General features: G+C 61.5%; 23 non-coding genes across 23 annotated transcripts; all 23 read right to left on the minus strand.

The window, feature by feature from the left end:
- Nucleotides 1-187: 187 nt before the first annotated feature.
- On the minus strand, nt 188-351 carry LOC142286838 (U1 spliceosomal RNA). The gene has a single exon (XR_012747908.1). It is a non-coding gene; the product is annotated as a U1 spliceosomal RNA (small nuclear RNA).
- Nucleotides 352-1,261: 910 nt separating this feature from the next.
- Nucleotides 1,262-1,425, minus strand: LOC142286779 (U1 spliceosomal RNA). The gene has a single exon (XR_012747852.1). It is a non-coding gene; the product is annotated as a U1 spliceosomal RNA (small nuclear RNA).
- An 895-nt stretch (nt 1,426-2,320) lies between these two features.
- On the minus strand, nt 2,321-2,484 carry LOC142286839 (U1 spliceosomal RNA). The gene has a single exon (XR_012747909.1). It is a non-coding gene; the product is annotated as a U1 spliceosomal RNA (small nuclear RNA).
- Nucleotides 2,485-3,400: 916 nt separating this feature from the next.
- On the minus strand, nt 3,401-3,564 carry LOC142286780 (U1 spliceosomal RNA). The gene has a single exon (XR_012747853.1). It is a non-coding gene; the product is annotated as a U1 spliceosomal RNA (small nuclear RNA).
- Nucleotides 3,565-4,469: 905 nt separating this feature from the next.
- On the minus strand, nt 4,470-4,633 carry LOC142286840 (U1 spliceosomal RNA). Its single transcript, XR_012747910.1, has one exon. It is a non-coding gene; the product is annotated as a U1 spliceosomal RNA (small nuclear RNA).
- A 929-nt stretch (nt 4,634-5,562) lies between these two features.
- Nucleotides 5,563-5,726, minus strand: LOC142286824 (U1 spliceosomal RNA). The gene has a single exon (XR_012747896.1). It is a non-coding gene; the product is annotated as a U1 spliceosomal RNA (small nuclear RNA).
- Nucleotides 5,727-6,622: 896 nt separating this feature from the next.
- LOC142286841 (U1 spliceosomal RNA) lies at nt 6,623-6,786 on the minus strand. Its single transcript, XR_012747911.1, has one exon. It is a non-coding gene; the product is annotated as a U1 spliceosomal RNA (small nuclear RNA).
- A 900-nt stretch (nt 6,787-7,686) lies between these two features.
- On the minus strand, nt 7,687-7,850 carry LOC142286781 (U1 spliceosomal RNA). The gene has a single exon (XR_012747854.1). It is a non-coding gene; the product is annotated as a U1 spliceosomal RNA (small nuclear RNA).
- Nucleotides 7,851-8,745: 895 nt separating this feature from the next.
- Nucleotides 8,746-8,909, minus strand: LOC142286843 (U1 spliceosomal RNA). The gene has a single exon (XR_012747914.1). It is a non-coding gene; the product is annotated as a U1 spliceosomal RNA (small nuclear RNA).
- A 905-nt stretch (nt 8,910-9,814) lies between these two features.
- LOC142286782 (U1 spliceosomal RNA) lies at nt 9,815-9,978 on the minus strand. Its single transcript, XR_012747855.1, has one exon. It is a non-coding gene; the product is annotated as a U1 spliceosomal RNA (small nuclear RNA).
- An 895-nt stretch (nt 9,979-10,873) lies between these two features.
- LOC142286783 (U1 spliceosomal RNA) lies at nt 10,874-11,037 on the minus strand. The gene has a single exon (XR_012747856.1). It is a non-coding gene; the product is annotated as a U1 spliceosomal RNA (small nuclear RNA).
- A 905-nt stretch (nt 11,038-11,942) lies between these two features.
- On the minus strand, nt 11,943-12,106 carry LOC142286784 (U1 spliceosomal RNA). The gene has a single exon (XR_012747857.1). It is a non-coding gene; the product is annotated as a U1 spliceosomal RNA (small nuclear RNA).
- Nucleotides 12,107-13,001: 895 nt separating this feature from the next.
- LOC142286844 (U1 spliceosomal RNA) lies at nt 13,002-13,165 on the minus strand. Its single transcript, XR_012747915.1, has one exon. It is a non-coding gene; the product is annotated as a U1 spliceosomal RNA (small nuclear RNA).
- A 910-nt stretch (nt 13,166-14,075) lies between these two features.
- Nucleotides 14,076-14,239, minus strand: LOC142286785 (U1 spliceosomal RNA). The gene has a single exon (XR_012747858.1). It is a non-coding gene; the product is annotated as a U1 spliceosomal RNA (small nuclear RNA).
- An 895-nt stretch (nt 14,240-15,134) lies between these two features.
- LOC142286845 (U1 spliceosomal RNA) lies at nt 15,135-15,298 on the minus strand. Its single transcript, XR_012747916.1, has one exon. It is a non-coding gene; the product is annotated as a U1 spliceosomal RNA (small nuclear RNA).
- Nucleotides 15,299-16,203: 905 nt separating this feature from the next.
- On the minus strand, nt 16,204-16,367 carry LOC142286787 (U1 spliceosomal RNA). The gene has a single exon (XR_012747860.1). It is a non-coding gene; the product is annotated as a U1 spliceosomal RNA (small nuclear RNA).
- Nucleotides 16,368-17,262: 895 nt separating this feature from the next.
- On the minus strand, nt 17,263-17,426 carry LOC142286846 (U1 spliceosomal RNA). The gene has a single exon (XR_012747917.1). It is a non-coding gene; the product is annotated as a U1 spliceosomal RNA (small nuclear RNA).
- Nucleotides 17,427-18,335: 909 nt separating this feature from the next.
- On the minus strand, nt 18,336-18,499 carry LOC142286788 (U1 spliceosomal RNA). Its single transcript, XR_012747861.1, has one exon. It is a non-coding gene; the product is annotated as a U1 spliceosomal RNA (small nuclear RNA).
- Nucleotides 18,500-19,404: 905 nt separating this feature from the next.
- Nucleotides 19,405-19,568, minus strand: LOC142286847 (U1 spliceosomal RNA). Its single transcript, XR_012747918.1, has one exon. It is a non-coding gene; the product is annotated as a U1 spliceosomal RNA (small nuclear RNA).
- Nucleotides 19,569-20,468: 900 nt separating this feature from the next.
- LOC142286789 (U1 spliceosomal RNA) lies at nt 20,469-20,632 on the minus strand. Its single transcript, XR_012747862.1, has one exon. It is a non-coding gene; the product is annotated as a U1 spliceosomal RNA (small nuclear RNA).
- Nucleotides 20,633-21,537: 905 nt separating this feature from the next.
- Nucleotides 21,538-21,701, minus strand: LOC142286790 (U1 spliceosomal RNA). The gene has a single exon (XR_012747863.1). It is a non-coding gene; the product is annotated as a U1 spliceosomal RNA (small nuclear RNA).
- Nucleotides 21,702-22,596: 895 nt separating this feature from the next.
- Nucleotides 22,597-22,760, minus strand: LOC142286849 (U1 spliceosomal RNA). Its single transcript, XR_012747919.1, has one exon. It is a non-coding gene; the product is annotated as a U1 spliceosomal RNA (small nuclear RNA).
- A 905-nt stretch (nt 22,761-23,665) lies between these two features.
- On the minus strand, nt 23,666-23,829 carry LOC142286791 (U1 spliceosomal RNA). Its single transcript, XR_012747864.1, has one exon. It is a non-coding gene; the product is annotated as a U1 spliceosomal RNA (small nuclear RNA).
- Between the last annotated feature and the right edge of the window lie 607 nt (nt 23,830-24,436).

The following is a 24,436-nucleotide window of genomic DNA, read 5'->3' on the forward strand; positions in this document are numbered from 1 at the left end:
AAAGCCAGCAGCAAAGCGAGCGGCTTCCCTTTGGCAGCTTCTAGATGGGGCCACAAGGGGGCACCAACAGGCTGTGCTTGCTTGAGAGTCCCTCGCAGCAGGCAGCAAAAGGAGACTCGCACACCTGTTGGCTCGTGGAGCCCCCCAAGCAGCAGCGTGTATCTGTCTATCTTTGACCAGAGCAAATCAGGGGAAAGCGCGAACGCAGTCCCCCACTACCACAAATTATGCAGTCGAGTTTCCCGCATTTGGGGAAATCGCAGGGGTCAGCACACCCGGAGTGCAATGGATGAGCCTCACCCTGGGAGAACCACCTTAGTGATCATGGTATCTCCCCTGCCAGGTAAGTATGAGTTGGGAGCGCGCCGGCTCGACGGGCGCCCCTCCGGCGCAGGCCCGCTACATCGCGGAGTCTCGGGCGGTGGGGTGAGGCGGGATCCGGGGCCAAAGCCAGGCGTTCCTTCGAGAGGGTGCCACCGAGGCCAGCAGCCTGGGAGCCGGCTACACCCCTTCCATCCCCCCCATGGCAGGCCAAGCTCAAGGCGAAGGCCGTCGTCCAAGATGCACAGCAAGCCAGAGTCATTTGCATAGCGGGGCGGCGGCTTCGGAGCCCAACGTGCGTTCGACGCCTGTAAACAGGCAGAAGGCTGCAGCTCCGGCTGCTCGCTCAGGGCGGCAGGAAGAGGCCCGGCGTCGGAGGCTCAACGTCGGCAGCCCCACCAGGCGGCCGCAAAAAAGGGCCCGGCCGTGCACTTCCTGCTGCTGCAGCCGCAAGTGCCATCTTTGGAGCGTGCCCGCTGCCGCTCGCTACAAAGCTCCCCTCCCGGCTGAACCAAAGGCCAATTCCTGTCACTACACCAGCGGAGGAATCCACAGCCAGCGGGCCCAGGGGGAACTCGGCCGGTGTGTCCAAAGCAGCCAAGCAAAGATATCAGGACGCCAAATCAAGAGTTAAGGGTTTAAACGGAGAGAGGAAAACGAAAAAACAAAGACCAAGGAAGGAACCCCCCCCTCCCCTCCCCTCCCCTCCCCTCCTCTCTTTTAAAAAAGGCTCACAACAAATCCCAGATACCAAAAGCCAGCAGCAAAGCGAGCGGCTTCCCTTTGGCAGCTTCTAGATGGGGCCACAAGGGGGCACCAACAGGCTGTGCTTGCTTGAGAGTCCCTCGCAGCAGGCAGCAAAAGGAGACTCGCACACCTGTTGGCTCGTGGAGCCCCCCAAGCAGCAGCGTGTATCTGTCTATCTTTGACCAGAGCAAATCAGGGGAAAGCGCGAACGCAGTCCCCCACTACCACAAATTATGCAGTCGAGTTTCCCGCATTTGGGGAAATCGCAGGGGTCAGCACACCCGGCGTGCAATGGATGAGCCTCACCCTGGGAGAACCACCTTAGTGATCATGGTATCTCCCCTGCCAGGTAAGTATGAGTTGGGAGCGCGCCGGCTCGACGGGCGCCCCTCCGGCGCAGGCCCGCTACATCGCGGAGTCTCGGGCGGTGGGGTGAGGCGGGATCCGGGGCCAAAGCCAGGCGTTCCTTCGAGAGGGTGCCACCGAGGCCAGCAGCCTGGGAGCCGGCTACACCCCTTCCATCCCCCCCATGGCAGGCCAAGCTCAAGGCGAAGGCCGTCGTCCAAGATGCACAGCAAGCCAGAGTCATTTGCATAGCGGGGCGGCGGCTTCGGAGCCCAACGTGCGTTCGACGCCTGTAAACAGGCAGAAGGCTGCAGCTCCGGCTGCTCGCTCAGGGCGGCAGGAAGAGGCCCGGCGTCGGAGGCTCAACGTCGGCAGCCCCACCAGGCGGCCGCAAAAAAGGGCCCGGCCGTGCACTTCCTGCTGCTGCAGCCGCAAGTGCCATCTTTGGAGCGTGCCCGCTGCCGCTCGCTACAAAGCTCCCCTCCCGGCTGAACCAAAGGCCAATTCCTGTCACTACACCAGCGGAGGAATCCACAGCCAGCGGGCCCAGGGGGAACTCGGCCGGTGTGTCCAAAGCAGCCAAGCAAAGATATCAGGACGCCAAATCAAGAGTTAAGGGTTTAAACGGAGAGAGGAAAACGAAAAAACAAAGACCAAGGAAGGAACCCCCCCCTCCCCTCCTCTCTTTTAAAAAAGGCTCACAACAAATCCCAGATACCAAAAGCCAGCAGCAAAGCGAGCGGCTTCCCTTTGGCAGCTTCTAGATGGGGCCACAAGGGGGCACCAACAGGCTGTGCTTGCTTGAGAGTCCCTCGCAGCAGGCAGCAAAAGGAGACTCGCACACCTGTTGGCTCGTGGAGCCCCCCAAGCAGCAGCGTGTATCTGTCTATTTTTGACCAGAGCAAATCAGGGGAAAGCGCGAACGCAGTCCCCCACTACCACAAATTATGCAGTCGAGTTTCCCGCATTTGGGGAAATCGCAGGGGTCAGCACACCCGGAGTGCAATGGATGAGCCTCACCCTGGGAGAACCACCTTAGTGATCATGGTATCTCCCCTGCCAGGTAAGTATGAGTTGGGAGCGCGCCGGCTCGACGGGCGCCCCTCCGGCGCAGGCCCGCTACATCGCGGAGTCTCGGGCGGTGGGGTGAGGCGGGATCCGGGGCCAAAGCCAGGCGTTCCTTCGAGAGGGTGCCACCGAGGCCAGCAGCCTGGGAGCCGGCTACACCCCTTCCATCCCCCCCATGGCAGGCCAAGCTCAAGGCGAAGGCCGTCGTCCAAGATGCACAGCAAGCCAGAGTCATTTGCATAGCGGGGCGGCGGCTTCGGAGCCCAACGTGCGTTCGACGCCTGTAAACAGGCAGAAGGCTGCAGCTCCGGCTGCTCGCTCAGGGCGGCAGGAAGAGGCCCGGCGTCGGCCGGCGTCGGAGGCTCAACGTCGGCAGCCCCACCAGGCGGCCGCAAAAAAGGGCCCGGCCGTGCACTTCCTGCTGCTGCAGCCGCAAGTGCCATCTTTGGAGCGTGCCCGCTGCCGCTCGCTACAAAGCTCCCCTCCCGGCTGAACCAAAGGCCAATTCCTGTCACTACACCAGCGGAGGAATCCACAGCCAGCGGGCCCAGGGGGAACTCGGCCGGTGTGTCCAAAGCAGCCAAGCAAAGATATCAGGACGCCAAATCAAGAGTTAAGGGTTTAAACGGAGAGAGGAAAACGAAAAAACAAAGACCAAGGAAGGAACCCCCCCCTCCCCTCCCCTCCCCTCCTCTCTTCTTAAAAAAGGCTCACAACAAATCCCAGATACCAAAAGCCAGCAGCAAAGCGAGCGGCTTCCCTTTGGCAGCTTCTAGATGGGGCCACAAGGGGGCACCAACAGGCTGTGCTTGCTTGAGAGTCCCTCGCAGCAGGCAGCAAAAGGAGACTCGCACACCTGTTGGCTCGTGGAGCCCCCCAAGCAGCAGCGTGTATCTGTCTATCTTTGACCAGAGCAAATCAGGGGAAAGCGCGAACGCAGTCCCCCACTACCACAAATTATGCAGTCGAGTTTCCCGCATTTGGGGAAATCGCAGGGGTCAGCACACCCGGCGTGCAATGGATGAGCCTCACCCTGGGAGAACCACCTTAGTGATCATGGTATCTCCCCTGCCAGGTAAGTATGAGTTGGGAGCGCGCCGGCTCGACGGGCGCCCCTCCGGCGCAGGCCCGCTACATCGCGGAGTCTCGGGCGGTGGGGTGAGGCGGGATCCGGGGCCAAAGCCAGGCGTTCCTTCGAGAGGGTGCCACCGAGGCCAGCAGCCTGGGAGCCGGCTACACCCCTTCCATCCCCCCCATGGCAGGCCAAGCTCAAGGCGAAGGCCGTCGTCCAAGATGCACAGCAAGCCAGAGTCATTTGCATAGCGGGGCGGCGGCTTCGGAGCCCAACGTGCGTTCGACGCCTGTAAACAGGCAGAAGGCTGCAGCTCCGGCTGCTCGCTCAGGGCGGCAGGAAGAGGCCCGGCGTCGGAGGCTCAACGTCGGCAGCCCCACCAGGCGGCCGCAAAAAAGGGCCCGGCCGTGCACTTCCTGCTGCTGCAGCCGCAAGTGCCATCTTTGGAGCGTGCCCGCTGCCGCTCGCTACAAAGCTCCCCTCCCGGCTGAACCAAAGGCCAATTCCTGTCACTACACCAGCGGAGGAATCCACAGCCAGCGGGCCCAGGGGGAACTCGGCCGGTGTGTCCAAAGCAGCCAAGCAAAGATATCAGGACGCCAAATCAAGAGTTAAGGGTTTAAACGGAGAGAGGAAAACGAAAAAACAAAGACCAAGGAAGGAACCCCCCCCTCCCCTCCCCTCCCCTCCTCTCTTTTAAAAAAGGCTCACAACAAATCCCAGATACCAAAAGCCAGCAGCAAAGCGAGCGGCTTCCCTTTGGCAGCTTCTAGATGGGGCCACAAGGGGGCACCAACAGGCTGTGCTTGCTTGAGAGTCCCTCGCAGCAGGCAGCAAAAGGAGACTCGCACACCTGTTGGCTCGTGGAGCCCCCCAAGCAGCAGCGTGTATCTGTCTATCTTTGACCAGAGCAAATCAGGGGAAAGCGCGAACGCAGTCCCCCACTACCACAAATTATGCAGTCGAGTTTCCCGCATTTGGGGAAATCGCAGGGGTCAGCACACCCGGAGTGCAATGGATGAGCCTCACCCTGGGAGAACCACCTTAGTGATCATGGTATCTCCCCTGCCAGGTAAGTATGAGTTGGGAGCGCGCCGGCTCGACGGGCGCCCCTCCGGCGCAGGCCCGCTACATCGCGGAGTCTCGGGCGGTGGGGTGAGTCTCGGGCGGTGGGGTGAGGCGGGATCCGGGGCCAAAGCCAGGCGTTCCTTCGAGAGGGTGCCACCGAGGCCAGCAGCCTGGGAGCCGGCTACACCCCTTCCATCCCCCCCATGGCAGGCCAAGCTCAAGGCGAAGGCCGTCGTCCAAGATGCACAGCAAGCCAGAGTCATTTGCATAGCGGGGCGGCGGCTTCGGAGCCCAACGTGCGTTCGACGCCTGTAAACAGGCAGAAGGCTGCAGCTCCGGCTGCTCGCTCAGGGCGGCAGGAAGAGGCCCGGCGTCGGAGGCTCAACGTCGGCAGCCCCACCAGGCGGCCGCAAAAAAGGGCCCGGCCGTGCACTTCCTGCTGCTGCAGCCGCAAGTGCCATCTTTGGAGCGTGCCCGCTGCCGCTCGCTACAAAGCTCCCCTCCCGGCTGAACCAAAGGCCAATTCCTGTCACTACACCAGCGGAGGAATCCACAGCCAGCGGGCCCAGGGGGAACTCGGCCGGTGTGTCCAAAGCAGCCAAGCAAAGATATCAGGACGCCAAATCAAGAGTTAAGGGTTTAAACGGAGAGAGGAAAACGAAAAAACAAAAGACCAAGGAAGGAACCCCCCCCTCCCCTCCCCTCCCCTCCCCTCCTCTCTTTTAAAAAAGGCTCACAACAAATCCCAGATACCAAAAGCCAGCAGCAAAGCGAGCGGCTTCCCTTTGGCAGCTTCTAGATGGGGCCACAAGGGGGCACCAACAGGCTGTGCTTGCTTGAGAGTCCCTCGCAGCAGGCAGCAAAAGGAGACTCGCACACCTGTTGGCTCGTGGAGCCCCCCAAGCAGCAGCGTGTATCTGTCTATCTTTGACCAGAGCAAATCAGGGAAAGCGCGAACGCAGTCCCCCACTACCACAAATTATGCAGTCGAGTTTCCCGCATTTGGGGAAATCGCAGGGGTCAGCACACCCGGCGTGCAATGGATGAGCCTCACCCTGGGAGAACCACCTTAGTGATCATGGTATCTCCCCTGCCAGGTAAGTATGAGTTGGGAGCGCGCCGGCTCGACGGGCGCCCCTCCGGCGCAGGCCCGCTACATCGCGGAGTCTCGGGCGGTGGGGTGAGGCGGGATCCGGGGCCAAAGCCAGGCGTTCCTTCGAGAGGGTGCCACCGAGGCCAGCAGCCTGGGAGCCGGCTACACCCCTTCCATCCCCCCCATGGCAGGCCAAGCTCAAGGCGAAGGCCGTCGTCCAAGATGCACAGCAAGCCAGAGTCATTTGCATAGCGGGGCGGGCGGCTTCGGAGCCCAACGTGCGTTCGACGCCTGTAAACAGGCAGAAGGCTGCAGCTCCGGCTGCTCGCTCAGGGCGGCAGGAAGAGGCCCGGCGTCGGAGGCTCAACGTCGGCAGCCCCACCAGGCGGCCGCAAAAAAGGGCCCGGCCGTGCACTTCCTGCTGCTGCAGCCGCAAGTGCCATCTTTGGAGCGTGCCCGCTGCCGCTCGCTACAAAGCTCCCCTCCCGGCTGAACCAAAGGCCAATTCCTGTCACTACACCAGCGGAGGAATCCACAGCCAGCGGGCCCAGGGGGAACTCGGCCGGTGTGTCCAAAGCAGCCAAGCAAAGATATCAGGACGCCAAATCAAGAGTTAAGGGTTTAAACGGAGAGAGGAAAACGAAAAAACAAAGACCAAGGAAGGAACCCCCCCCTCCCCTCCTCTCTTTTAAAAAAGGCTCACAACAAATCCCAGATACCAAAAGCCAGCAGCAAAGCGAGCGGCTTCCCTTTGGCAGCTTCTAGATGGGGCCACAAGGGGGCACCAACAGGCTGTGCTTGCTTGAGAGTCCCTCGCAGCAGGCAGCAAAAGGAGACTCGCACACCTGTTGGCTCGTGGAGCCCCCCAAGCAGCAGCGTGTATCTGTCTATTTTTGACCAGAGCAAATCAGGGGAAAGCGCGAACGCAGTCCCCCACTACCACAAATTATGCAGTCGAGTTTCCCGCATTTGGGGAAATCGCAGGGGTCAGCACACCCGGAGTGCAATGGATGAGCCTCACCCTGGGAGAACCACCTTAGTGATCATGGTATCTCCCCTGCCAGGTAAGTATGAGTTGGGAGCGCGCCGGCTCGACGGGCGCCCCTCCGGCGCAGGCCCGCTACATCGCGGAGTCTCGGGCGGTGGGGTGAGGCGGGATCCGGGGCCAAAGCCAGGCGTTCCTTCGAGAGGGTGCCACCGAGGCCAGCAGCCTGGGAGCCGGCTACACCCCTTCCATCCCCCCCATGGCAGGCCAAGCTCAAGGCGAAGGCCGTCGTCCAAGATGCACAGCAAGCCAGAGTCATTTGCATAGCGGGGCGGCGGCTTCGGAGCCCAACGTGCGTTCGACGCCTGTAAACAGGCAGAAGGCTGCAGCTCCGGCTGCTCGCTCAGGGCGGCAGGAAGAGGCCCGGCGTCGGAGGCTCAACGTCGGCAGCCCCACCAGGCGGCCGCAAAAAAGGGCCCGGCCGTGCACTTCCTGCTGCTGCAGCCGCAAGTGCCATCTTTGGAGCGTGCCCGCTGCCGCTCGCTACAAAGCTCCCCTCCCGGCTGAACCAAAGGCCAATTCCTGTCACTACACCAGCGGAGGAATCCACAGCCAGCGGGCCCAGGGGGAACTCGGCCGGTGTGTCCAAAGCAGCCAAGCAAAGATATCAGGACGCCAAATCAAGAGTTAAGGGTTTAAACGGAGAGAGGAAAACGAAAAAACAAAGACCAAGGAAGGAACCCCCCCCTCCCCTCCCCTCCTCTCTTTTAAAAAAGGCTCACAACAAATCCCAGATACCAAAAGCCAGCAGCAAAGCGAGCGGCTTCCCTTTGGCAGCTTCTAGATGGGGCCACAAGGGGGCACCAACAGGCTGTGCTTGCTTGAGAGTCCCTCGCAGCAGGCAGCAAAAGGAGACTCGCACACCTGTTGGCTCGTGGAGCCCCCCAAGCAGCAGCGTGTATCTGTCTATCTTTGACCAGAGCAAATCAGGGGAAAGCGCGAACGCAGTCCCCCACTACCACAAATTATGCAGTCGAGTTTCCCGCATTTGGGGAAATCGCAGGGGTCAGCACACCCGGCGTGCAATGGATGAGCCTCACCCTGGGAGAACCACCTTAGTGATCATGGTATCTCCCCTGCCAGGTAAGTATGAGTTGGGAGCGCGCCGGCTCGACGGGCGCCCCTCCGGCGCAGGCCCGCTACATCGCGGAGTCTCGGGCGGTGGGGTGAGGCGGGATCCGGGGCCAAAGCCAGGCGTTCCTTCGAGAGGGTGCCACCGAGGCCAGCAGCCTGGGAGCCGGCTACACCCCTTCCATCCCCCCCATGGCAGGCCAAGCTCAAGGCGAAGGCCGTCGTCCAAGATGCACAGCAAGCCAGAGTCATTTGCATAGCGGGGCGGCGGCTTCGGAGCCCAACGTGCGTTCGACGCCTGTAAACAGGCAGAAGGCTGCAGCTCCGGCTGCTCGCTCAGGGCGGCAGGAAGAGGCCCGGCGTCGGAGGCTCAACGTCGGCAGCCCCACCAGGCGGCCGCAAAAAAGGGCCCGGCCGTGCACTTCCTGCTGCTGCAGCCGCAAGTGCCATCTTTGGAGCGTGCCCGCTGCCGCTCGCTACAAAGCTCCCCTCCCGGCTGAACCAAAGGCCAATTCCTGTCACTACACCAGCGGAGGAATCCACAGCCAGCGGGCCCAGGGGGAACTCGGCCGGTGTGTCCAAAGCAGCCAAGCAAAGATATCAGGACGCCAAATCAAGAGTTAAGGGTTTAAACGGAGAGAGGAAAACGAAAAAACAAAGACCAAGGAAGGAACCCCCCCCTCCCCTCCTCTCTTTTAAAAAAGGCTCACAACAAATCCCAGATACCAAAAGCCAGCAGCAAAGCGAGCGGCTTCCCTTTGGCAGCTTCTAGATGGGGCCACAAGGGGGCACCAACAGGCTGTGCTTGCTTGAGAGTCCCTCGCAGCAGGCAGCAAAAGGAGACTCGCACACCTGTTGGCTCGTGGAGCCCCCCAAGCAGCAGCGTGTATCTGTCTATCTTTGACCAGAGCAAATCAGGGGAAAGCGCGAACGCAGTCCCCCACTACCACAAATTATGCAGTCGAGTTTCCCGCATTTGGGGAAATCGCAGGGGTCAGCACACCCGGAGTGCAATGGATGAGCCTCACCCTGGGAGAACCACCTTAGTGATCATGGTATCTCCCCTGCCAGGTAAGTATGAGTTGGGAGCGCGCCGGCTCGACGGGCGCCCCTCCGGCGCAGGCCCGCTACATCGCGGAGTCTCGGGCGGTGGGGTGAGGCGGGATCCGGGGCCAAAGCCAGGCGTTCCTTCGAGAGGGTGCCACCGAGGCCAGCAGCCTGGGAGCCGGCTACACCCCTTCCATCCCCCCCATGGCAGGCCAAGCTCAAGGCGAAGGCCGTCGTCCAAGATGCACAGCAAGCCAGAGTCATTTGCATAGCGGGGCGGCGGCTTCGGAGCCCAACGTGCGTTCGACGCCTGTAAACAGGCAGAAGGCTGCAGCTCCGGCTGCTCGCTCAGGGCGGCAGGAAGAGGCCCGGCGTCGGAGGCTCAACGTCGGCAGCCCCACCAGGCGGCCGCAAAAAAGGGCCCGGCCGTGCACTTCCTGCTGCTGCAGCCGCAAGTGCCATCTTTGGAGCGTGCCCGCTGCCGCTCGCTACAAAGCTCCCCTCCCGGCTGAACCAAAGGCCAATTCCTGTCACTACACCAGCGGAGGAATCCACAGCCAGCGGGCCCAGGGGGAACTCGGCCGGTGTGTCCAAAGCAGCCAAGCAAAGATATCAGGACGCCAAATCAAGAGTTAAGGGTTTAAACGGAGAGAGGAAAACGAAAAAACAAAGACCAAGGAAGGAACCCCCCCCTCCCCTCCCCTCCCCTCCTCTCTTTTAAAAAAGGCTCACAACAAATCCCAGATACCAAAAGCCAGCAGCAAAGCGAGCGGCTTCCCTTTGGCAGCTTCTAGATGGGGCCACAAGGGGGCACCAACAGGCTGTGCTTGCTTGAGAGTCCCTCGCAGCAGGCAGCAAAAGGAGACTCGCACACCTGTTGGCTCGTGGAGCCCCCCAAGCAGCAGCGTGTATCTGTCTATCTTTGACCAGAGCAAATCAGGGGAAAGCGCGAACGCAGTCCCCCACTACCACAAATTATGCAGTCGAGTTTCCCGCATTTGGGGAAATCGCAGGGGTCAGCACACCCGGCGTGCAATGGATGAGCCTCACCCTGGGAGAACCACCTTAGTGATCATGGTATCTCCCCTGCCAGGTAAGTATGAGTTGGGAGCGCGCCGGCTCGACGGGCGCCCCTCCGGCGCAGGCCCGCTACATCGCGGAGTCTCGGGCGGTGGGGTGAGGCGGGATCCGGGGCCAAAGCCAGGCGTTCCTTCGAGAGGGTGCCACCGAGGCCAGCAGCCTGGGAGCCGGCTACACCCCTTCCATCCCCCCCATGGCAGGCCAAGCTCAAGGCGAAGGCCGTCGTCCAAGATGCACAGCAAGCCAGAGTCATTTGCATAGCGGGGCGGCGGCTTCGGAGCCCAACGTGCGTTCGACGCCTGTAAACAGGCAGAAGGCTGCAGCTCCGGCTGCTCGCTCAGGGCGGCAGGAAGAGGCCCGGCGTCGGAGGCTCAACGTCGGCAGCCCCACCAGGCGGCCGCAAAAAAGGGCCCGGCCGTGCACTTCCTGCTGCTGCAGCCGCAAGTGCCATCTTTGGAGCGTGCCCGCTGCCGCTCGCTACAAAGCTCCCCTCCCGGCTGAACCAAAGGCCAATTCCTGTCACTACACCAGCGGAGGAATCCACAGCCAGCGGGCCCAGGGGGAACTCGGCCGGTGTGTCCAAAGCAGCCAAGCAAAGATATCAGGACGCCAAATCAAGAGTTAAGGGTTTAAACGGAGAGAGGAAAACGAAAAAACAAAGACCAAGGAAGGAACCCCCCCCTCCCCTCCTCTCTTTTAAAAAAGGCTCACAACAAATCCCAGATACCAAAAGCCAGCAGCAAAGCGAGCGGCTTCCCTTTGGCAGCTTCTAGATGGGGCCACAAGGGGGCACCAACAGGCTGTGCTTGCTTGAGAGTCCCTCGCAGCAGGCAGCAAAAGGAGACTCGCACACCTGTTGGCTCGTGGAGCCCCCCAAGCAGCAGCGTGTATCTGTCTATTTTTGACCAGAGCAAATCAGGGGAAAGCGCGAACGCAGTCCCCCACTACCACAAATTATGCAGTCGAGTTTCCCGCATTTGGGGAAATCGCAGGGGTCAGCACACCCGGCGTGCAATGGATGAGCCTCACCCTGGGAGAACCACCTTAGTGATCATGGTATCTCCCCTGCCAGGTAAGTATGAGTTGGGAGCGCGCCGGCTCGACGGGCGCCCCTCCGGCGCAGGCCCGCTACATCGCGGAGTCTCGGGCGGTGGGGTGAGGCGGGATCCGGGGCCAAAGCCAGGCGTTCCTTCGAGAGGGTGCCACCGAGGCCAGCAGCCTGGGAGCCGGCTACACCCCTTCCATCCCCCCCATGGCAGGCCAAGCTCAAGGCGAAGGCCGTCGTCCAAGATGCACAGCAAGCCAGAGTCATTTGCATAGCGGGGCGGCGGCTTCGGAGCCCAACGTGCGTTCGACGCCTGTAAACAGGCAGAAGGCTGCAGCTCCGGCTGCTCGCTCAGGGCGGCAGGAAGAGGCCCGGCGTCGGAGGCTCAACGTCGGCAGCCCCACCAGGCGGCCGCAAAAAAGGGCCCGGCCGTGCACTTCCTGCTGCTGCAGCCGCAAGTGCCATCTTTGGAGCGTGCCCGCTGCCGCTCGCTACAAAGCTCCCCTCCCGGCTGAACCAAAGGCCAATTCCTGTCACTACACCAGCGGAGGAATCCACAGCCAGCGGGCCCAGGGGGAACTCGGCCGGTGTGTCCAAAGCAGCCAAGCAAAGATATCAGGACGCCAAATCAAGAGTTAAGGGTTTAAACGGAGAGAGGAAAACGAAAAAACAAAGACCAAGGAAGGAACCCCCCCCTCCCCTCCCCTCCCCTCCTCTCTTTTAAAAAAGGCTCACAACAAATCCCAGATACCAAAAGCCAGCAGCAAAGCGAGCGGCTTCCCTTTGGCAGCTTCTAGATGGGGCCACAAGGGGGCACCAACAGGCTGTGCTTGCTTGAGAGTCCCTCGCAGCAGGCAGCAAAAGGAGACTCGCACACCTGTTGGCTCGTGGAGCCCCCCAAGCAGCAGCGTGTATCTGTCTATCTTTGACCAGAGCAAATCAGGGGAAAGCGCGAACGCAGTCCCCCACTACCACAAATTATGCAGTCGAGTTTCCCGCATTTGGGGAAATCGCAGGGGTCAGCACACCCGGCGTGCAATGGATGAGCCTCACCCTGGGAGAACCACCTTAGTGATCATGGTATCTCCCCTGCCAGGTAAGTATGAGTTGGGAGCGCGCCGGCTCGACGGGCGCCCCTCCGGCGCAGGCCCGCTACATCGCGGAGTCTCGGGCGGTGGGGTGAGGCGGGATCCGGGGCCAAAGCCAGGCGTTCCTTCGAGAGGGTGCCACCGAGGCCAGCAGCCTGGGAGCCGGCTACACCCCTTCCATCCCCCCCATGGCAGGCCAAGCTCAAGGCGAAGGCCGTCGTCCAAGATGCACAGCAAGCCAGAGTCATTTGCATAGCGGGGCGGCGGCTTCGGAGCCCAACGTGCGTTCGACGCCTGTAAACAGGCAGAAGGCTGCAGCTCCGGCTGCTCGCTCAGGGCGGCAGGAAGAGGCCCGGCGTCGGAGGCTCAACGTCGGCAGCCCCACCAGGCGGCCGCAAAAAAGGGCCCGGCCGTGCACTTCCTGCTGCTGCAGCCGCAAGTGCCATCTTTGGAGCGTGCCCGCTGCCGCTCGCTACAAAGCTCCCCTCCCGGCTGAACCAAAGGCCAATTCCTGTCACTACACCAGCGGAGGAATCCACAGCCAGCGGGCCCAGGGGGAACTCGGCCGGTGTGTCCAAAGCAGCCAAGCAAAGATATCAGGACGCCAAATCAAGAGTTAAGGGTTTAAACGGAGAGAGGAAAACGAAAAAACAAAGACCAAGGAAGGAACCCCCCCCTCCCCTCCTCTCTTTTAAAAAAGGCTCACAACAAATCCCAGATACCAAAAGCCAGCAGCAAAGCGAGCGGCTTCCCTTTGGCAGCTTCTAGATGGGGCCACAAGGGGGCACCAACAGGCTGTGCTTGCTTGAGAGTCCCTCGCAGCAGGCAGCAAAAGGAGACTCGCACACCTGTTGGCTCGTGGAGCCCCCCAAGCAGCAGCGTGTATCTGTCTATTTTTGACCAGAGCAAATCAGGGGAAAGCGCGAACGCAGTCCCCCACTACCACAAATTATGCAGTCGAGTTTCCCGCATTTGGGGAAATCGCAGGGGTCAGCACACCCGGAGTGCAATGGATGAGCCTCACCCTGGGAGAACCACCTTAGTGATCATGGTATCTCCCCTGCCAGGTAAGTATGAGTTGGGAGCGCGCCGGCTCGACGGGCGCCCCTCCGGCGCAGGCCCGCTACATCGCGGAGTCTCGGGCGGTGGGGTGAGGCGGGATCCGGGGCCAAAGCCAGGCGTTCCTTCGAGAGGGTGCCACCGAGGCCAGCAGCCTGGGAGCCGGCTACACCCCTTCCATCCCCCCCATGGCAGGCCAAGCTCAAGGCGAAGGCCGTCGTCCAAGATGCACAGCAAGCCAGAGTCATTTGCATAGCGGGGCGGCGGCTTCGGAGCCCAACGTGCGTTCGACGCCTGTAAACAGGCAGAAGGCTGCAGCTCCGGCTGCTCGCTCAGGGCGGCAGGAAGAGGCCCGGCGTCGGAGGCTCAACGTCGGCAGCCCCACCAGGCGGCCGCAAAAAAGGGCCCGGCCGTGCACTTCCTGCTGCTGCAGCCGCAAGTGCCATCTTTGGAGCGTGCCCGCTGCCGCTCGCTACAAAGCTCCCCTCCCGGCTGAACCAAAGGCCAATTCCTGTCACTACACCAGCGGAGGAATCCACAGCCAGCGGGCCCAGGGGGAACTCGGCCGGTGTGTCCAAAGCAGCCAAGCAAAGATATCAGGACGCCAAATCAAGAGTTAAGGGTTTAAACGGAGAGAGGAAAACGAAAAAACAAAGACCAAGGAAGGAACCCCCCCCTCCCCTCCCCTCCCCTCCCCTCCTCTCTTTTAAAAAAGGCTCACAACAAATCCCAGATACCAAAAGCCAGCAGCAAAGCGAGCGGCTTCCCTTTGGCAGCTTCTAGATGGGGCCACAAGGGGGCACCAACAGGCTGTGCTTGCTTGAGAGTCCCTCGCAGCAGGCAGCAAAAGGAGACTCGCACACCTGTTGGCTCGTGGAGCCCCCCAAGCAGCAGCGTGTATCTGTCTATCTTTGACCAGAGCAAATCAGGGGAAAGCGCGAACGCAGTCCCCCACTACCACAAATTATGCAGTCGAGTTTCCCGCATTTGGGGAAATCGCAGGGGTCAGCACACCCGGCGTGCAATGGATGAGCCTCACCCTGGGAGAACCACCTTAGTGATCATGGTATCTCCCCTGCCAGGTAAGTATGAGTTGGGAGCGCGCCGGCTCGACGGGCGCCCCTCCGGCGCAGGCCCGCTACATCGCGGAGTCTCGGGCGGTGGGGTGAGGCGGGATCCGGGGCCAAAGCCAGGCGTTCCTTCGAGAGGGTGCCACCGAGGCCAGCAGCCTGGGAGCCGGCTACACCCCTTCCATCCCCCCCATGGCAGGCCAAGCTCAAGGCGAAGGCCGTCGTCCAAGATGCACAGCAAGCCAGAGTCATTTGCATAGCGGGGCGGCGGCTTCGGAGCCCAACGTGCGTTCGACGCCTGTAAACAGGCAGAAGGCTGCAGCTCCGGCTGCTCGCTCAGGGCGGCAGGAAGAGGCCCGGCGTCGGAGGCTCAACGTCGGCAGCCCCACCAGGCGGCCGCAAAAAAGGGCCCGGCCGTGCACTTCCTGCTGCTGCAGCCGCAAGTGCCATCTTTGGAGCGTGCCCGCTGCCGCTCGCTACAAAGCTCCCCTCCCGGCTGAACCAAAGGCCAATTCCTGTCACTACACCAGCGGAGGAATCCACAGCCAGCGGGCCCAGGGGGAACTCGGCCGGTGTGTCCAAAGCAGCCAAGCAAAGATATCAGGACGCCAAATCAAGAGTTAAGGGTTTAAACGGAGAGAGGAAAACGAAAAAACAAAGACCAAGGAAGGAACCCCCCCCTCCCCTCCTCTCTTTTAAAAAAGGCTCACAACAAATCCCAGATACCAAAAGCCAGCAGCAAAGCGAGCGGCTTCCCTTTGGCAGCTTCTAGATGGGGCCACAAGGGGGCACCAACAGGCTGTGCTTGCTTGAGAGTCCCTCGCAGCAGGCAGCAAAAGGAGACTCGCACACCTGTTGGCTCGTGGAGCCCCCCAAGCAGCAGCGTGTATCTGTCTATTTTTGACCAGAGCAAATCAGGGGAAAGCGCGAACGCAGTCCCCCACTACCACAAATTATGCAGTCGAGTTTCCCGCATTTGGGGAAATCGCAGGGGTCAGCACACCCGGAGTGCAATGGATGAGCCTCACCCTGGGAGAACCACCTTAGTGATCATGGTATCTCCCCTGCCAGGTAAGTATGAGTTGGGAGCGCGCCGGCTCGACGGGCGCCCCTCCGGCGCAGGCCCGCTACATCGCGGAGTCTCGGGCGGTGGGGTGAGGCGGGATCCGGGGCCAAAGCCAGGCGTTCCTTCGAGAGGGTGCCACCGAGGCCAGCAGCCTGGGAGCCGGCTACACCCCTTCCATCCCCCCCATGGCAGGCCAAGCTCAAGGCGAAGGCCGTCGTCCAAGATGCACAGCAAGCCAGAGTCATTTGCATAGCGGGGCGGCGGCTTCGGAGCCCAACGTGCGTTCGACGCCTGTAAACAGGCAGAAGGCTGCAGCTCCGGCTGCTCGCTCAGGGCGGCAGGAAGAGGCCCGGCGTCGGAGGCTCAACGTCGGCAGCCCCACCAGGCGGCCGCAAAAAAGGGCCCGGCCGTGCACTTCCTGCTGCTGCAGCCGCAAGTGCCATCTTTGGAGCGTGCCCGCTGCCGCTCGCTACAAAGCTCCCCTCCCGGCTGAACCAAAGGCCAATTCCTGTCACTACACCAGCAGAGGAATCCACAGCCAGCGGGCCCAGGGGGAACTCGGCCGGTGTGTCCAAAGCAGCCAAGCAAAGATATCAGGACGCCAAATCAAGAGTTAAGGGTTTAAACGGAGAGAGGAAAACGAAAAAACAAAGACCAAGGAAGGAACCCCCCCCTCCCCTCCCCTCCCCTCCTCTCTTTTAAAAAAGGCTCACAACAAATCCCAGACACCAAAAGCCAGCAGCAAAGCGAGCGGCTTCCCTTTGGCAGCTTCTAGATGGGGCCACAAGGGGGCACCAACAGGCTGTGCTTGCTTGAGAGTCCCTCGCAGCAGGCAGCAAAAGGAGACTCGCACACCTGTTGGCTCGTGGAGCCCCCCAAGCAGCAGCGTGTATCTGTCTATCTTTGACCAGAGCAAATCAGGGGAAAGCGCGAACGCAGTCCCCCACTACCACAAATTATGCAGTCGAGTTTCCCGCATTTGGGGAAATCGCAGGGGTCAGCACACCCGGCGTGCAATGGATGAGCCTCACCCTGGGAGAACCACCTTAGTGATCATGGTATCTCCCCTGCCAGGTAAGTATGAGTTGGGAGCGCGCCGGCTCGACGGGCGCCCCTCCGGCGCAGGCCCGCTACATCGCGGAGTCTCGGGCGGTGGGGTGAGGCGGGATCCGGGGCCAAAGCCAGGCGTTCCTTCGAGAGGGTGCCACCGAGGCCAGCAGCCTGGGAGCCGGCTACACCCCTTCCATCCCCCCCATGGCAGGCCAAGCTCAAGGCGAAGGCCGTCGTCCAAGATGCACAGCAAGCCAGAGTCATTTGCATAGCGGGGCGGCGGCTTCGGAGCCCAACGTGCGTTCGACGCCTGTAAACAGGCAGAAGGCTGCAGCTCCGGCTGCTCGCTCAGGGCGGCAGGAAGAGGCCCGGCGTCGGAGGCTCAACGTCGGCAGCCCCACCAGGCGGCCGCAAAAAAGGGCCCGGCCGTGCACTTCCTGCTGCTGCAGCCGCAAGTGCCATCTTTGGAGCGTGCCCGCTGCCGCTCGCTACAAAGCTCCCCTCCCGGCTGAACCAAAGGCCAATTCCTGTCACTACACCAGCGGAGGAATCCACAGCCAGCGGGCCCAGGGGGAACTCGGCCGGTGTGTCCAAAGCAGCCAAGCAAAGATATCAGGACGCCAAATCAAGAGTTAAGGGTTTAAACGGAGAGAGGAAAACGAAAAAACAAAGACCAAGGAAGGAACCCCCCCCTCCCCTCCTCTCTTTTAAAAAAGGCTCACAACAAATCCCAGATACCAAAAGCCAGCAGCAAAGCGAGCGGCTTCCCTTTGGCAGCTTCTAGATGGGGCCACAAGGGGGCACCAACAGGCTGTGCTTGCTTGAGAGTCCCTCGCAGCAGGCAGCAAAAGGAGACTCGCACACCTGTTGGCTCGTGGAGCCCCCCAAGCAGCAGCGTGTATCTGTCTATCTTTGACCAGAGCAAATCAGGGGAAAGCGCGAACGCAGTCCCCCACTACCACAAATTATGCAGTCGAGTTTCCCGCATTTGGGGAAATCGCAGGGGTCAGCACACCCGGAGTGCAATGGATGAGCCTCACCCTGGGAGAACCACCTTAGTGATCATGGTATCTCCCCTGCCAGGTAAGTATGAGTTGGGAGCGCGCCGGCTCGACGGGCGCCCCTCCGGCGCAGGCCCGCTACATCGCGGAGTCTCGGGCGGTGGGGTGAGGCGGGATCCGGGGCCAAAGCCAGGCGTTCCTTCGAGAGGGTGCCACCGAGGCCAGCAGCCTGGGAGCCGGCTACACCCCTTCCATCCCCCCCATGGCAGGCCAAGCTCAAGGCGAAGGCCGTCGTCCAAGATGCACAGCAAGCCAGAGTCATTTGCATAGCGGGGCGGCGGCTTCGGAGCCCAACGTGCGTTCGACGCCTGTAAACAGGCAGAAGGCTGCAGCTCCGGCTGCTCGCTCAGGGCGGCAGGAAGAGGCCCGGCGTCGGAGGCTCAACGTCGGCAGCCCCACCAGGCGGCCGCAAAAAAGGGCCCGGCCGTGCACTTCCTGCTGCTGCAGCCGCAAGTGCCATCTTTGGAGCGTGCCCGCTGCCGCTCGCTACAAAGCTCCCCTCCCGGCTGAACCAAAGGCCAATTCCTGTCACTACACCAGCGGAGGAATCCACAGCCAGCGGGCCCAGGGGGAACTCGGCCGGTGTGTCCAAAGCAGCCAAGCAAAGATATCAGGACGCCAAATCAAGAGTTAAGGGTTTAAACGGAGAGAGGAAAACGAAAAAACAAAGACCAAGGAAGGAACCCCCCCTCCCCTCCCCTCCCCTCCCCTCCTCTCTTTTAAAAAAGGCTCACAACAAATCCCAGATACCAAAAGCCAGCAGCAAAGCGAGCGGCTTCCCTTTGGCAGCTTCTAGATGGGGCCACAAGGGGGCACCAACAGGCTGTGCTTGCTTGAGAGTCCCTCGCAGCAGGCAGCAAAAGGAGACTCGCACACCTGTTGGCTCGTGGAGCCCCCCAAGCAGCAGCGTGTATCTGTCTATCTTTGACCAGAGCAAATCAGGGGAAAGCGCGAACGCAGTCCCCCACTACCACAAATTATGCAGTCGAGTTTCCCGCATTTGGGGAAATCGCAGGGGTCAGCACACCCGGCGTGCAATGGATGAGCCTCACCCTGGGAGAACCACCTTAGTGATCATGGTATCTCCCCTGCCAGGTAAGTATGAGTTGGGAGCGCGCCGGCTCGACGGGCGCCCCTCCGGCGCAGGCCCGCTACATCGCGGAGTCTCGGGCGGTGGGGTGAGGCGGGATCCGGGGCCAAAGCCAGGCGTTCCTTCGAGAGGGTGCCACCGAGGCCAGCAGCCTGGGAGCCGGCTACACCCCTTCCATCCCCCCCATGGCAGGCCAAGCTCAAGGCGAAGGCCGTCGTCCAAGATGCACAGCAAGCCAGAGTCATTTGCATAGCGGGGCGGCGGCTTCGGAGCCCAACGTGCGTTCGACGCCTGTAAACAGGCAGAAGGCTGCAGCTCCGGCTGCTCGCTCAGGGCGGCAGGAAGAGGCCCGGCGTCGGAGGCTCAACGTCGGCAGCCCCACCAGGCGGCCGCAAAAAAGGGCCCGGCCGTGCACTTCCTGCTGCTGCAGCCGCAAGTGCCATCTTTGGAGCGTGCCCGCTGCCGCTCGCTACAAAGCTCCCCTCCCGGCTGAACCAAAGGCCAATTCCTGTCACTACACCAGCGGAGGAATCCACAGCCAGCGGGCCCAGGGGGAACTCGGCCGGTGTGTCCAAAGCAGCCAAGCAAAGATATCAGGACGCCAAATCAAGAGTTAAGGGTTTAAACGGAGAGAGGAAAACGAAAAAACAAAGACCAAGGAAGGAACCCCCCCCTCCCCTCCCCTCCCCTCCTCTCTTTTAAAAAAGGCTCACAACAAATCCCAGATACCAAAAGCCAGCAGCAAAGCGAGCGGCTTCCCTTTGGCAGCTTCTAGATGGGGCCACAAGGGGGCACCAACAGGCTGTGCTTGCTTGAGAGTCCCTCGCAGCAGGCAGCAAAAGGAGACTCGCACACCTGTTGGCTCGTGGAGCCCCCCAAGCAGCAGCGTGTATCTGTCTATCTTTGACCAGAGCAAATCAGGGGAAAGCGCGAACGCAGTCCCCCACTACCACAAATTATGCAGTCGAGTTTCCCGCATTTGGGGAAATCGCAGGGGTCAGCACACCCGGAGTGCAATGGATGAGCCTCACCCTGGGAGAACCACCTTAGTGATCATGGTATCTCCCCTGCCAGGTAAGTATGAGTTGGGAGCGCGCCGGCTCGACGGGCGCCCCTCCGGCGCAGGCCCGCTACATCGCGGAGTCTCGGGCGGTGGGGTGAGGCGGGATCCGGGGCCAAAGCCAGGCGTTCCTTCGAGAGGGTGCCACCGAGGCCAGCAGCCTGGGAGCCGGCTACACCCCTTCCATCCCCCCCATGGCAGGCCAAGCTCAAGGCGAAGGCCGTCGTCCAAGATGCACAGCAAGCCAGAGTCATTTGCATAGCGGGGCGGCGGCTTCGGAGCCCAACGTGCGTTCGACGCCTGTAAACAGGCAGAAGGCTGCAGCTCCGGCTGCTCGCTCAGGGCGGCAGGAAGAGGCCCGGCGTCGGAGGCTCAACGTCGGCAGCCCCACCAGGCGGCCGCAAAAAAGGGCCCGGCCGTGCACTTCCTGCTGCTGCAGCCGCAAGTGCCATCTTTGGAGCGTGCCCGCTGCCGCTCGCTACAAAGCTCCCCTCCCGGCTGAACCAAAGGCCAATTCCTGTCACTACACCAGCGGAGGAATCCACAGCCAGCGGGCCCAGGGGGAACTCGGCCGGTGTGTCCAAAGCAGCCAAGCAAAGATATCAGGACGCCAAATCAAGAGTTAAGGGTTTAAACGGAGAGAGGAAAACGAAAAAACAAAGACCAAGGAAGGAACCCCCCCCTCCCCTCCCCTCCTCTCTTTTAAAAAAGGCTCACAACAAATCCCAGATACCAAAAGCCAGCAGCAAAGCGAGCGGCTTCCCTTTGGCAGCTTCTAGATGGGGCCACAAGGGGGCACCAACAGGCTGTGCTTGCTTGAGAGTCCCTCGCAGCAGGCAGCAAAAGGAGACTCGCACACCTGTTGGCTCGTGGAGCCCCCCAAGCAGCAGCGTGTATCTGTCTATCTTTGACCAGAGCAAATCAGGGGAAAGCGCGAACGCAGTCCCCCACTACCACAAATTATGCAGTCGAGTTTCCCGCATTTGGGGAAATCGCAGGGGTCAGCACACCCGGCGTGCAATGGATGAGCCTCACCCTGGGAGAACCACCTTAGTGATCATGGTATCTCCCCTGCCAGGTAAGTATGAGTTGGGAGCGCGCCGGCTCGACGGGCGCCCCTCCGGCGCAGGCCCGCTACATCGCGGAGTCTCGGGCGGTGGGGTGAGGCGGGATCCGGGGCCAAAGCCAGGCGTTCCTTCGAGAGGGTGCCACCGAGGCCAGCAGCCTGGGAGCCGGCTACACCCCTTCCATCCCCCCCATGGCAGGCCAAGCTCAAGGCGAAGGCCGTCGTCCAAGATGCACAGCAAGCCAGAGTCATTTGCATAGCGGGGCGGCGGCTTCGGAGCCCAACGTGCGTTCGACGCCTGTAAACAGGCAGAAGGCTGCAGCTCCGGCTGCTCGCTCAGGGCGGCAGGAAGAGGCCCGGCGTCGGAGGCTCAACGTCGGCAGCCCCACCAGGCGGCCGCAAAAAAGGGCCCGGCCGTGCACTTCCTGCTGCTGCAGCCGCAAGTGCCATCTTTGGAGCGTGCCCGCTGCCGCTCGCTACAAAGCTCCCCTCCCGGCTGAACCAAAGGCCAATTCCTGTCACTACACCAGCGGAGGAATCCACAGCCAGCGGGCCCAGGGGGAACTCGGCCGGTGTGTCCAAAGCAGCCAAGCAAAGATATCAGAACGCCAAATCAAGAGTTAAGGGTTTAAACGGAGAGAGGAAAACGAAAAAACAAAGACCAAGGAAGGAACCCCCCCCTCCCCTCCCCTCCCCTCCTCTCTTTTAAAAAAGGCTCACAACAAATCCCAGATACCAAAAGCCAGCAGCAAAGCGAGCGGCTTCCCTTTGGCAGCTTCTAGATGGGGCCACAAGGGGGCACCAACAGGCTGTGCTTGCTTGAGAGTCCCTCGCAGCAGGCAGCAAAAGGAGACTCGCACACCTGTTGGCTCGTGGAGCCCCCCAAGCAGCAGCGTGTATCTGTCTATCTTTGACCAGAGCAAATCAGGGGAAAGCGCGAACGCAGTCCCCCACTACCACAAATTATGCAGTCGAGTTTCCCGCATTTGGGGAAATCGCAGGGGTCAGCACACCCGGCGTGCAATGGATGAGCCTCACCCTGGGAGAACCACCTTAGTGATCATGGTATCTCCCCTGCCAGGTAAGTATGAGTTGGGAGCGCGCCGGCTCGACGGGCGCCCCTCCGGCGCAGGCCCGCTACATCGCGGAGTCTCGGGCGGTGGGGTGAGGCGGGATCCGGGGCCAAAGCCAGGCGTTCCTTCGAGAGGGTGCCACCGAGGCCAGCAGCCTGGGAGCCGGCTACACCCCTTCCATCCCCCCCATGGCAGGCCAAGCTCAAGGCGAAGGCCGTCGTCCAAGATGCACAGCAAGCCAGAGTCATTTGCATAGCGGGGCGGCGGCTTCGGAGCCCAACGTGCGTTCGACGCCTGTAAACAGGCAGAAGGCTGCAGCTCCGGCTGCTCGCTCAGGGCGGCAGGAAGAGGCCCGGCGTCGGAGGCTCAACGTCGGCAGCCCCACCAGGCGGCCGCAAAAAAGGGCCCGGCCGTGCACTTCCTGCTGCTGCAGCCGCAAGTGCCATCTTTGGAGCGTGCCCGCTGCCGCTCGCTACAAAGCTCCCCTCCCGGCTGAACCAAAGGCCAATTCCTGTCACTACACCAGCGGAGGAATCCACAGCCAGCGGGCCCAGGGGGAACTCGGCCGGTGTGTCCAAAGCAGCCAAGCAAAGATATCAGGACGCCAAATCAAGAGTTAAGGGTTTAAACGGAGAGAGGAAAACGAAAAAACAAAGACCAAGGAAGGAACCCCCCCCTCCCCTCCTCTCTTTTAAAAAAGGCTCACAACAAATCCCAGATACCAAAAGCCAGCAGCAAAGCGAGCGGCTTCCCTTTGGCAGCTTCTAGATGGGGCCACAAGGGGGCACCAACAGGCTGTGCTTGCTTGAGAGTCCCTCGCAGCAGGCAGCAAAAGGAGACTCGCACACCTGTTGGCTCGTGGAGCCCCCCAAGCAGCAGCGTGTATCTGTCTATTTTTGACCAGAGCAAATCAGGGGAAAGCGCGAACGCAGTCCCCCACTACCACAAATTATGCAGTCGAGTTTCCCGCATTTGGGGAAATCGCAGGGGTCAGCACACCCGGAGTGCAATGGATGAGCCTCACCCTGGGAGAACCACCTTAGTGATCATGGTATCTCCCCTGCCAGGTAAGTATGAGTTGGGAGCGCGCCGGCTCGACGGGCGCCCCTCCGGCGCAGGCCCGCTACATCGCGGAGTCTCGGGCGGTGGGGTGAGGCGGGATCCGGGGCCAAAGCCAGGCGTTCCTTCGAGAGGGTGCCACCGAGGCCAGCAGCCTGGGAGCCGGCTACACCCCTTCCATCCCCCCCATGGCAGGCCAAGCTCAAGGCGAAGGCCGTCGTCCAAGATGCACAGCAAGCCAGAGTCATTTGCATAGCGGGGCGGCGGCTTCGGAGCCCAACGTGCGTTCGACGCCTGTAAACAGGCAGAAGGCTGCAGCTCCGGCTGCTCGCTCAGGGCGGCAGGAAGAGGCCCGGCGTCGGAGGCTCAACGTCGGCAGCCCCACCAGGCGGCCGCAAAAAAGGGCCCGGCCGTGCACTTCCTGCTGCTGCAGCCGCAAGTGCCATCTTTGGAGCGTGCCCGCTGCCGCTCGCTACAAAGCTCCCCTCCCGGCTGAACCAAAGGCCAATTCCTGTCACTACACCAGCAGAGGAATCCACAGCCAGCGGGCCCAGGGGGAACTCGGCCGGTGTGTCCAAAGCAGCCAAGCAAAGATATCAGGACGCCAAATCAAGAGTTAAGGGTTTAAACGGAGAGAGGAAAACGAAAAAACAAAGACCAAGGAAGGAACCCCCCCCTCCCCTCCCCTCCCCTCCTCTCTTTTAAAAAAGGCTCACAACAAATCCCAGACACCAAAAGCCAGCAGCAAAGCGAGCGGCTTCCCTTTGGCAGCTTCTAGATGGGGCCACAAGGGGGCACCAACAGGCTGTGCTTGCTTGAGAGTCCCTCGCAGCAGGCAGCAAAAGGAGACTCGCACACCTGTTGGCTCGTGGAGCCCCCCAAGCAGCAGCGTGTATCTGTCTATCTTTGACCAGAGCAAATCAGGGGAAAGCGCGAACGCAGTCCCCCACTACCACAAATTATGCAGTCGAGTTTCCCGCATTTGGGGAAATCGCAGGGGTCAGCACACCCGGCGTGCAATGGATGAGCCTCACCCTGGGAGAACCACCTTAGTGATCATGGTATCTCCCCTGCCAGGTAAGTATGAGTTGGGAGCGCGCCGGCTCGACGGGCGCCCCTCCGGCGCAGGCCCGCTACATCGCGGAGTCTCGGGCGGTGGGGTGAGGCGGGATCCGGGGCCAAAGCCAGGCGTTCCTTCGAGAGGGTGCCACCGAGGCCAGCAGCCTGGGAGCCGGCTACACCCCTTCCATCCCCCCCATGGCAGGCCAAGCTCAAGGCGAAGGCCGTCGTCCAAGATGCACAGCAAGCCAGAGTCATTTGCATAGCGGGGCGGCGGCTTCGGAGCCCAACGTGCGTTCGACGCCTGTAAACAGGCAGAAGGCTGCAGCTCCGGCTGCTCGCTCAGGGCGGCAGGAAGAGGCCCGGCGTCGGAGGCTCAACGTCGGCAGCCCCACCAGGCGGCCGCAAAAAAGGGCCCGGCCGTGCACTTCCTGCTGCTGCAGCCGCAAGTGCCATCTTTGGAGCGTGCCCGCTGCCGCTCGCTACAAAGCTCCCCTCCCGGCTGAACCAAAGGCCAATTCCTGTCACTACACCAGCGGAGGAATCCACAGCCAGCGGGCCCAGGGGGAACTCGGCCGGTGTGTCCAAAGCAGCCAAGCAAAGATATCAGGACGCCAAATCAAGAGTTAAGGG

Source organism: Anomaloglossus baeobatrachus, unplaced genomic scaffold (genome assembly GCF_048569485.1).
Source record: "Anomaloglossus baeobatrachus isolate aAnoBae1 unplaced genomic scaffold, aAnoBae1.hap1 Scaffold_695, whole genome shotgun sequence".
Classification (NCBI taxonomy): Eukaryota; Metazoa; Chordata; class Amphibia; order Anura; family Aromobatidae; genus Anomaloglossus; species Anomaloglossus baeobatrachus.